This window comes from Bombus flavifrons, chromosome 9 (assembly GCF_040668555.2).
Source record: "Bombus flavifrons isolate JBK064 chromosome 9, iyBomFlav1_principal, whole genome shotgun sequence".
Taxonomy (NCBI): domain Eukaryota; kingdom Metazoa; phylum Arthropoda; class Insecta; order Hymenoptera; family Apidae; genus Bombus; species Bombus flavifrons.
Window position 1 is genome coordinate 970,571 of NC_138450.1, and position 11,771 is coordinate 982,341.

An 11,771-nucleotide genomic window follows, 5' to 3' on the forward strand; every position below is an offset into this window, starting at 1 on the left:
TTTTAAGGAATCCAATGGTAAATACAGCTATACATTTTACAGGAGAAGGAGGTTTTAGGAGAAATAATTTTCGGAACAATTCAATTATTCCGAATGCGTTTGAAATATAAATGAATTTCTACGTCGTAAGTCTATTTCAATAATACACCATACGTGTTCGACGCTTAAAATAATTTCAAGTGCCTTCCTCAATGCCAGTTAAAGTAAATACACTGTAGATACCACAAGTATAGAATATCGTTGAACGTCGTTTAATCACACAAATTGACATTCTTATTCAAAATTATTGCAACATAATATTTGAAAAAGAATTAGAATAAATAATAACGTTAAAGAAATATATTATATTTTTCTACATGAGCATATACGTTATTCAACGAACTGGGAAGGAAAGTGGTAAAGCGTATGTTTTCTTTGATTCAGTTAAACTATTCCCCTGCTATTACGATACGAGATGACAATAGCATCGTTTAGCGAAAAATTATTCGCTCGAAGCAGTATTTCGTACCAAGTAGGTAATCGTATCGTAGTTAACTTGGAAAAATAAACGTATTACATCATTTCAAACGATGCAAGTAAAATCACACAAGATTGAACAAAAATTACACTTACATTCGCATCGTGAAGCCTTGAATAAAACGCGGAGAAGGGAAACAAGTTTCCTATCCATTATCACGACGAGCATGTTGCAACGTCATTAGCGTATAATTTCATTCCGTGTTGTATAATTGCATAGCATAATTGTCGACGACGGAAAATCCTCCGCGATACTCTAATAACGCGCAAACTTCTCGTCTATACGAAACGAACCTTGTCTTCCTCGTGTCTACCGAGTCGTCCCGTTCATAACGAAATAAGAACTATCGTCGTAAAAACTGACCCACAATATCGTAATACATACATACATTCATCTGTAAATGAGGAAAATTCCTTTATGATTTTGCCTTGACGATGAATATATCGCTACGTGCTCGCTCATAGCGCACGTCAGGCATGTTGATTGTAAAACAATAGTATAGCACAGTGTGTAGTGTGTGTTGCTGGAAAGAAGACTAGAGTAAGGAATGCGGATCTGATTGCTTATTTCATGTAGGCTCAATGTAATTCAGAATCCGTGTATTGGCCGAAAACGTCACGTATACGAACAAGACAATACATACAACAACGTGTGACGGTAAACAATACAAAGTAGAACAATACCGTCCTTGCCCCTGTGTCGGCCAGCTAGTTTTCTTTCCAGCAATACACAACACATTACATAACATATACAAAAAATGCATTACCGCTTATGAGCAGAAATGTTTATGCAAATTCATATTGTACGAACATAAAGAGATAGAATCTAGAGATTCGTTTCAACTCGTTATTTCATATCGTTTATAACACAGTTATTTTCATCCGATTTCTAATTCTGGGTTCCCATAACGGTAATTGACACGTGAATGGCGGATGTCTGATAAGAGTTACGAAAGAACGACCTCGCGTACCATAACCTCGTTTATAACTTAACTGATAGTATTGTGAAATAATAATTATTATAAGTGAATAGTGGAAAAACTTGAATGAACCGACTGGTATATAAAATCATCGTATAACAAGATTTATAATTAACGCGGAGCGAAATAAAACGATCTATTTACGATCGTCATTCGTGGATAGATATTCCTTCGATTTCTACATAGATTCCACTCATCTGTAATATAAAAAAATGGCGGTGTTAGATTCTAATTAAAAATAATAATTCTAAACGTGTAATTCTAATAGAAGAATTCTCTAATTCGAAGTGATTATGAAAGCTGCCCAAAAACAACGCAAACCCTTATACGGCGGTAGGTTGTACATATAGGCTTGTGGATAACGAGCTTAAGAGAAAAGCTCGCACGCGAACGGTTCGGAAGAAGAAAGAGCACGAGTCAGCGCGCCAATCGTTCCTTTTCCCGATACAGACACCTTCTCGAGAGTTCGTGTCCAGACCCGTTACGTCGAAGGAACAGAACGCCTTCGAAGATGCAGCCACTCCGTGAAAACATATCGCAGCTTTCCTGGTCTGGTCTCTCGGTCAAAAGCTCTCGCAGAAGACAATTCGCTTCCACTTTGCTGTATCGTTTCTCGACACTGCACCGCGGCAAAGACGCCCAGAATAAATCCACGATACCGATTTGTCGCCAGTGCCTGGTGATTTTGGCACGAGGCTCACGTGCCACGATAAAGCGACGTGCCGATCGGGACAAAGACGCCGGAACAGCGTTTTCTCCAGTAGCCACCGCACGTTCGACAACCCGACGAATGTCGTAAGCTCGCTCTGTTCTTCAAATTCTTTCCCTTTTATTTCCTCCTGTTTCCTCTCCTTTTCTCCCTTTTCTATCGCGGAAGATATTATGGTTTGTAGATCGCGTACGCACGAAGAGAATCGAAGTTTACTCCGAGACCTTTTTCAGATTTATTTATCGGACTCGTTTGAATATTTCTGTTAACCTTTTTAATGATTCCATGAGAATGGAATGATACATTGTAAATGTATACTGCAGATCTAAAAAGGACACTTGTCGTTACTTATTGTGAAATTTAGAAACTTGCTTAAAGATTCTCTAATGTCGCGTCATTGGAGATTATTTTCAAACGTTGTTTTTCAGATAATTACATAAAGTAACTTTATATATTATATTATTCGAAATTCTCTCGAAATCTGTTTCATCGCTGTGCGTACAACTTGACAGTAGACGAACTATTTTCTTGTAACAATTTCAGTTAGGAGTATCAATTGATGCGTGACCCCGAACTTATGAACGCTGACGTACAATACAATACCGCGAGTAATTATTCGAACGGGTATATGTTTGCTATTTATCATTGGAAAGCTTGTATCTCCGATTATGAGTTTGTATAATTCAAACCGCAAGAATCGACAAAGAGAAATGCTGCTTCCTTTATTATGAAAAATTTATGGTGTCGATCAGTGCAATTAATGATCATGTTTATCGTTAAAGGCGTTAAGGCAGATTCGGAGAAATATTAATTTCAAGTAGTGACATTATCGAATCGTATCGAATAAGTATGTTTGAAAATTCATGGCAATTCGAATCATCACGCGTGACCCAATTAATAGTCCTTCAATCAAGAACGTACAGATTCTGCTTGATTTTACGTGGCGCAGGCATACCATCACAGCCGAGCTTTATCTTTCGGGAATAAAATCGTCGGTTCCAGAAACAATCTTTCTGCCGTAATAAAATTACAATTCGCTGTTTTTTTCAACGAATAACTGAATCTTTATACGGTTTAACTTAAGAACGATAAACAGACGATGGCGATGACTGAGCCATTTCTGACCAGTACAACTTCCTACGTGCAATTCCATTGCTAAATATGTAAAGATAGGCTATTACAGCTACTATTATAGAACTTTACTCAAAGATTTATCGATTATCATTCTCGTTATCTAACGGAAGCTATGTAGATTATAAATCTGAGAGACTAAATTATACTCAACGAGATGCGTAGAATCATAAAATATTACGAAAAAATTATGAAAGATATACAATCGACCGTCGTATAACGGGGAGATACGTTGCGCGTTATAGGAAGCAGCGTCATATACGCTGTATACGATAATATGCGTTATACGAATCACTTACATATCTTGCGAATTTTATTATTAACGCGTCCCTTTTATATTCTTGTTCGTATCCTTTATTTCGTTGAGGATCGTAGTCTGAAACGACCCAACCAGCCGAGGGTTAAACGTTGGAACAATCGGCTCTTTGTATTTGGCTCGTTAGACGAACGATAATTCACGCCCGCCATTACGTAACTTAAAAGAAACCAACAAACGCACAGTACTGCCAAACGAAATAAACTGCGAAACAACGAACACATTTGACACGTGACGCAAACCATTGACAAATTTTCGTAACAACGATCGTTGTCGAAACGTGTCGAGCAGCGATCTAATAATATCGATACCGTTTCAACTATATGCGATCCACGCAGCCATGTCGTACAACTGAAACTTCAAGGCCATCGAAATCGCGCGTACGCTGGTAGAGGCGATCATAATATGTCTCGATCGGAGAATTCATACGGCGCTGATAATCGCGAATCGATATCGAGCAATGAAAACAGTAAAACAGTAGAAATCGGACGTTGTAACACTGTAACACGCGATACGATACGTTGACCGGCTTAAATTGCGAAAGCGTGCAACAGCCAGTCAAGGTGAGAAGGCCAGCGGCGATGTCAATCTAAACAGTCGCCTCATCATTACGCCTTACTGACAGAGTCATTAATGTGCGATAAACAGGAGGATTAGAAGCATGAATAGCTAGAGCTGCACAAATGTTTCGTGTTTCAAAATAACTATGATTTAAGATACAGCGCTTAGAACGATCGGAGTATCGCTTTCCGCGTTACATCGATTTCCATGCCGATTTTATGCTTCTTATATTTGCATAAATTGTTCTATCGATTGTCTCTACGTCGATCTATATACATATATATGTATATCACAGTATCGTACGAGTAACATGTCAATATATTAAACTTAGTAGGCTCGTCGATCTTGTCCACCTTGTTCCTCTATTCTACAGTGTATCGTATATTTGAATAGGTCGGATAGAACTTCGTTTTCAACAAGTTCTGTTCAAAGAATTTAAAATAATTAGAAGTAGAAACACGATTGTGTAGTGGGAAGATAGGAAAGCACAATCACGTTACGAAACGCAAGATGAACGTCTGTAGATGATCTATTTAAATTTCAACGAGACCATCAAGCCATACCGGTAGTTGAAGACTTTTATGCCTGGTCGGATCCAGCACTCGCGCCTATTGTAAATTTGCCCCGAGCGAAAACACTTGTCACTTGTCCAAAGATAAACGAGGCTGGCTTGAAACATTAACGAGATCTCAACGAATACCAAAGTGGAAATGTTAATCGGCTGACAAAGCCGATTTCGAACCGATGTGATCCACGTTTGAGACAAAAATATGCAAAGCTTCGCCCCTAACAAAAAGATCGAGGACGTATCACACAGCTTTCGCTACCATTTCCCGTACGATAGAAGCATACTTCTTTATAACCAAGCATGTCGCTGATTCATATTGCATACTGTTAACGACGATATTTGTGTTCTAGTTGAAGCTTTAACCGCTGACGAACGCGAAATTCGCGTTAATAACGTACAACATGGATAATGTGGAACGTGAGAGCGTGACGACTATTTCTCCAATTAATTCTCTTCCTAGCGCACCATCGCTCCACTGTTCATCCACTATCATGATGATCGTGTCAGCAATGGACATTCGTAACATCCCACCGTCAATAATTCTGACTGATTCCAAACACGAACGACTTCAACCCTCTTCCATATAAATATCAATAATTGGAATATTTTTTCGCATACCTACCCAACAGTCATAATCCAAGGAGTGTTTCGCACTAATTATCACCGAGAGATTGGTTCACTGATTTCCAACACGATTGCAACAGATTCTTCCTCACACCGTTTGTTTCTTCTTCTATTGCAACGTACCAGTAGCAAGCACACTGTTCCAGTTTAGCCGGCTAGCAAACCACCTATCACGAGATTACGGTGCTCGAAACACGACACACGCGTCGCGATGATCGCGTGGCAGATCCTGGACCGCGAGGTTGTCAGGTCACTCGCGAGAACCCCTCGAAATCTCAGGTATCCCTGGTGAAACACGGAAACACAAGGTAACGAAGCTACGACAACAACGATGACGCACGTGCACCAAGCGACAAGTCGCCGATTATTACACGGAACATAACATTCGTTGTCATGATACTCGCGATCGACTTACTGGAGCGAACAGGTGGGCGAACACGGACAAGACTAGTCACGCTGTGCGAGACACGCGAGTCTCGTGAGGTTCGCAAAACCAACAAAAGAGAAGACGCACGCGTCGCGACGGCTTGACGTCGACTGAGGAGAGATGGATACGCCGCGTCGCGTCCGTACGCCCCTGCTACCACGAGCCCCCACCAACCGACGCTTTGGAGGCGCCACCGACGCTTCGCCACCCCTCCGACTTCTCGTTCGTTCCGTTTTCTCTGTCTGTTCTGCCTTGGTGCGTCGAGCCACCGCGCCGTCGTCGTCGTTGTCGTCGTCGTCGTCGTCGTCGTCGTCGTTGTCGCCGTCGTCGTCGTCGTCGTCGTCGTCCGCTTTCTATGTACATACATTCTTTGTATCAACCGGCGAACGAGAGCCGATGAGTGTAACGATATCTAACAAAATCGATTCTTTGCCATTTTTCTTTCACTTTTTATAAGAACGATATTTATTTCGTATTTCGCAAACTTCGTAAACACAGAGAAGTGTATAGTTAAGAAGCATGTAAGATTTACTTTTTATGTCTAAATTAGTATAACCCGTGTGATTTGTATAGCTCGAGACGTATCCCTTGTGCTCTATAGAGATTTCAATTTTTTTTTAACAAAATATTTATCATAATATACAGGATGCTAGCCATACCACATTTTTTAATTGCAACCAAAATAAAAAGATAGTAGAGGACAAAGAAATATCGTACAAAGAGAACATATTTTTACGGCCAATTCTTTGTTTTTTTGCAGGTACTATAATATGTGTGAATTTTACAGTTGAACTATTTTTTTAAATAAATATATATATATATCTTTCTGCACAGATGAACATTTTTCGCCAATATACATAAAAGAGCATGAAGATGGCATAGTAAAAAATTGATAAATTTATTCGTTCATTTCTTCACTAATAAACGAGTTGTTTTAAAACGAAAGCTTCTATTTCATAAAAATCTCATTTTCAGCGGAAAACTTTTTGCTATATCTTTCATCTTACTCTGTCGATTTGCCTTTACTCCTTGGATATCGTGAGGTGACACGAGAATTGAGGGTTGACCCTCTTGTGAGAACGCGTCATCTGATGCCAAGCTACCGATGACGATTACCACCCAGTTGGAAATGCTAATCGTGGCAGGTCATGCAACTTTTAAGAGCGAATGACCGTTTGTCTGATACGTCGATAGTAGTCTTCGTTGCATGCACGTTTGTTATATGATGCGATTCAATTCTGTCAGTCGATTATGCCCTGTGATGGGAGGCGATGACACGCTAATGTATGGTTGAGAAACGCTCTCGGTGACTATATGACAAATTGTACAAAGAATGAAATGAAAAAGGATGGTGGAAGATGAATGATGATATATATATATATATATATATATATAGCATACGAGTGATAGTTACCTTACAGGGAATAGGAGAGCATTTTGTATTTTATAGTTGATTTCAGAATTTTAAATCGCACGTTGATCGTATATCCTTCGTTGAAAATGACTATTGAAATAATTTTTCAACCAACACGGTTAGCGAAAGTATTAATAATAATCTGTAGAATCTAAACGAAGAACTGTTCCTCGATGCGAAGAACTTTTGTCATTTAACAAAACGAAATGGATGATCTGTTGAAAAAGTTTCAATAAATGTGAAAACATTGTGGAGTGATAAACTATAATATTTACAAAATATATTATATAATACCGTTCCTTCAACATTACATACGAGTTACACAACGAACCCATCGTTCATATTCCACACGCAAGGTAATTCTTCTGTTACCAGCTGCCACAACGTAAATAAGCTCCATGTTGTTGACATTATCAGCCACGTGTGTCCTAATTACGTTTGGCCAGAGCTAATTGTAAATTGCTCGAATATACCGATGCGCGAACTTATCGCATCTTCCTCGAATTCTTTGACTTCGATCGCTACTATATAAATTTCTGTAGAATTTAAGAAGTTACGCGTGGTCGCGCAGATCTATGAAGAACTCCAATTACCCGTCACGACGTTTCTGGTGGAGCGAGTTTCATTATGATGTTAATATACTCGCGCGAATGGCCTCGAGAGCCATTTGTCACGACTGTCGCAAGTTCGCCAGTTTAATGTATCCGTACTCCTCGATGGTTGGTTCCTCGCAGCATCGCCTTTGGTGCAATTTTCGAATGACAATGCACCGTTACCAGGCAATGTTGTCTGCTAGATAAAATAGGCTTACACGTATCGCGAGCGTAATGGAGTTTCAATGGCCCCTGTTTAACCTATACTGTTCGATAAGACACGAACGATAGTTGAGCGACTGAGAAAACTCTTTCGCGAGCTTTTGTACGTTATTTTAATTATTTATTTATTTTTGCTTTTAATAAGGATTCGACCTCGTCTTGTTAGATTATTATATAGGTAATAACTGATAAAATATTTACTTATAAATTATAAGTTTTGCTGACATATTATTAATGATCGAAGTACATAGTTAGAAATCAACATATCTCTAAGTTGTAGGAATAATCAATCGTTAGTTTTAATGATCCTGCTATCAACGCGTCAGCTCGTTGTAAATTATTATTGAATATATGCTTCCGTGCAATTCGTGTTCCTCGGCACACACAAATCATATGGAGAACGAAAGTAAACGATTATTTGAACTGACCGTCCGCTATATCGACTCGATAATCAAGGTTGAGGTCAGGAGATAAGTAATTTGTAAACAGAATAAAATCAGTGTTCATTGACTGATCCAGGAAAGAATTCAAATCGCTTGTTCTCTCGTTGCAATATTTCCGAATATTTATGATGTTACAGTTATTAATAAAGACAAAAATATATATTCTTAATACCAAATTTATTGTAGGATCATAAAACTGGTATTTTTTCATTATCGTAAGAAATATTTATCACCCAGTGCTGTAACAAATATACGTTAAAAGGAGGATATATTATTGCAATGTGATTATATTGATTGGAATTCAAAGAGATACTGTATGTGAACTGTTATTTATACGTTAATAGGTCAAGAGTGTTATTCTTCATAGAATGTACTAGTAAATTTTAAGTTTAATCTCTTCGATACGATGTTCGTCCGCGGCGTAGCGTTACTTGCCAGCAACCATAATGTTTATTTAATCTGTTTGTTAGTGAATTTGGTAATAATTATTTAAACTGAGAAATTGCACAAGAAGACCACCTATAACGAAATGCCCGGAACGTCTAAACATAAGGACATAAACAATGGAGCAGTGATAGTATGCTGTGTGTATGCGTTTAGCGATTATCGACTTTAGTCGTCCGTACCAGTACGGAAAAGGTTAATTATGGCGACCTTTTCTACACATTTCATAATATTTTCATTGGTGTATTTCTCTCTCTCTCTCTACTAATATTGAACTATTATCATTTAATACGTATCATGTTTGTTAATACATTTGCGAATAAATGGACAAACATATTGCTAACTTACATTAAAAATTGAATTTCTTGAACGACATGAGTGCAAAGTTGAATACATAGCTACCAATACTTTTTGCTAAATATACTACTCAAAATATCTGAAAAGGTCGGGGCAAATTCAAACAAAATCATTGAAAGGATCCAGTTAAATTATGAAGTATTTTTCAGTCAATACATTAAATTGTGATTATAATTGTCCGTTAATAACTGTAATTGCATCGATGGCTCGCTACATATCAGAGGATCCGCGTACAAAGGAACTTGCATGCGCGAGATTCCGATTGGGACGATCGATCAAGCATCCTGAATTTCGAGCGCGTGTCCACCGATCTTCATCCTCCCAATTATGTGCTCGATGACACCCAAAAAATTAAATTAGATGGAAAAATTAAATTACATGGAGAAGAAGATGATAAAAAATGACCATTTAACCAGGCGTTAAAGAACATTTGAAACGAAAATGGCTAGTACGAGAACAAATTATCTTGTAATATCCTCCCATATCCTATGCAAACGTACCAAACCCGCGCACGAAATTCATGCATCGAGTGCCCTGAAATTGCCACGCTCTAATTAGCAACTCTGTCGATTCATCTATGACTTATTGTTGCCACTCGTAAATACAATTATCCAAGTGACAATGGCAAATCAATCGATAGTCATAAATAACGATACGAGCTACCGATAGTTCGCATAACGACCGATGTAGGAACTGAATTTTCGTGGCGTACCACGGAATCATTTTCAGGAAGGAAGGAAATGCGAAACACGTTTCGAAGAGGCACGCCTCTGAAATTATTTCATCGTGGACAGGATCGTTAAATTGATACACGAGCCGGGTTGCGTTACGAACGATGTACAACGCGGCACGTCGGTTCTTGCGCTCTTTCGACGAGCTGAACAACCGTTCGAATTATTAAACCGTGCCAAAATGATTAGTACGTCCGTGGAAATGAATGACCGACCGATGGCTGATGCTTCCCGTGCGTTTTGTGAATACAAAATGCTATTGCGAGTCTCGCGCGTTCCCCCGTTTGAGAAATCGTCCCTCATGATTGTTTGGCAAATTTCGCAGCGCAGTAAATTTACGACGATGTTGCGCGCGAAAGACGATCCGTGTAATGCGCGAAGTTACTTCTCGTAGAGAAGCGAAGCTAAGACGCTTTGTTTCGGGAAATGTTAACACGCTTTCCCCTACTTTGGGGCGCGGTATCAGGAGAAAGAAAACAAACGAAAGCCCAAGCAGCCAATGTTCGAATTAAGCAGCTAGCCTCGAACGTATGCGGGAAACGAGGGGGAAAACTAAGCAAAAATGGAAGTAGGAAGTTGAAACGGTGCATCGGCTGAAGTAATATTTTTCCACGTATCGATTCCTACGACCATGGCTACAAGTTTCCAGTGGAATTCTGTCGATCGCACGTCATCCCTCGCACGAGTCTTTTTAACCCCCAGGAGCGTGCCGCTGACGGGAAAGTTACCGCTTCGAGTGGAACTTTTTAGAAGTTCGCCCGGGGGAGTGGCGCGGAGATTAGCCCTGGGGAATTAGAGTTTCCGGTGTACAATGAGTAGAATTCAGAAACGTCTAACCGTAGAAAAATCGATCGGTTTCTTAGTTCTGTAAACGTTTCACATTTTTCCATCGATAACTTTGCCTCTTAATGTTTGAACCGTTTAATGCGATAGCAAATATCGCTCGACATCTGATCATCAACTGTCTTACGATTTCATTTACAACTTCACCGGTTAATCCCAACTATCCCTTTTTAAAACGGTTCTTACGAATAAGATATAGTTCGAAAGTCACTGCACGTTAAATTTACTAATAATTAACTGGTAATGTCTCCGCTACTTTCGTACGAATTCTATACTTGCAAAGAGGCCAAGCTTATGCAGTTTAGACATAACCTTGTTTAGTCTTGCATATAGCCTTATTTAATCCTGTATAATCCCATTTAAACTTGCATCAGTCTTGTTTCCAACACACGATCTCGTTTAATCTTGCGTAGTCTTACACAGCCTTATAATAGTCTTGCAAAGCTTTGTATAATCTTGCACAGACTTACATGGCCTTACGCAGTTTCGCATAGCCCCTGATAGAACATACTTTATAGACTCAAGATACTTTCTATTAATTCCATACCTCCCTAACACCTCCGTCAAGCATTAGTTTCTATTCGAGAAGCTTAAAATTATACGACATTGTTGCTAATTTAATATATCGCATATTGCCCTAAAAATAAAAAAGTAGCTAAAACGATCCGTTATACAAATTCAAATAATTAGATAGTCTTCGTTCGAAATAAAATTTAACCAAGTTCGTTGTACTCGTCAAATCGAAAAGATAATTGTTTGAAAAGTACGATAAAGCCAGGAAAGCCTACTCGACCTCGATAATCAAGCACGATCACCGACAGCAGCAGCAGCAGCAGCAGTGGCGGCAATCTGTAAAAAATATCTTTTATCGAGCGGCTGTTCTCGACACTCG

The 11,771-nt window shown here is 39.1% G+C and overlaps 1 protein-coding gene and 1 long non-coding RNA gene across 13 annotated transcripts in view; both read right to left on the reverse strand.

Moving 5' to 3' along the window:
* The window catches only part of LOC138183380 (CUGBP Elav-like family member 2), a 351,437-nt gene extending 345,491 nt beyond the window's left edge, over positions 1-5,946 (reverse strand). For 7 of the 12 annotated variants that reach the window (XM_069120223.1, XM_069120225.1, XM_069120226.1 and 4 more), the window contains exon 1: positions 5,404-5,946. The gene's annotated coding sequence lies outside the window, so the exon portion shown is untranslated. Of the gene's footprint in view, positions 1-5,399 lie in introns of all 12 variants that reach the window. The other 5 variants (XM_069120230.1, XM_069120229.1, XM_069120228.1 and 2 more) reach the window with 2 other exon arrangements.
* A 663-nt stretch (positions 5,947-6,609) lies between these two features.
* LOC138183424 (uncharacterized) lies at positions 6,610-8,351 on the reverse strand. The gene is made up of 3 exons (XR_011174062.1): positions 7,562-8,351; positions 7,247-7,461; positions 6,610-7,142 (listed from the first exon to the last, which is right to left on the reverse strand). It is a non-coding gene; the product is annotated as an uncharacterized LOC138183424 (long non-coding RNA).
* Positions 8,352-11,771: the final 3,420 nt, after the last annotated feature.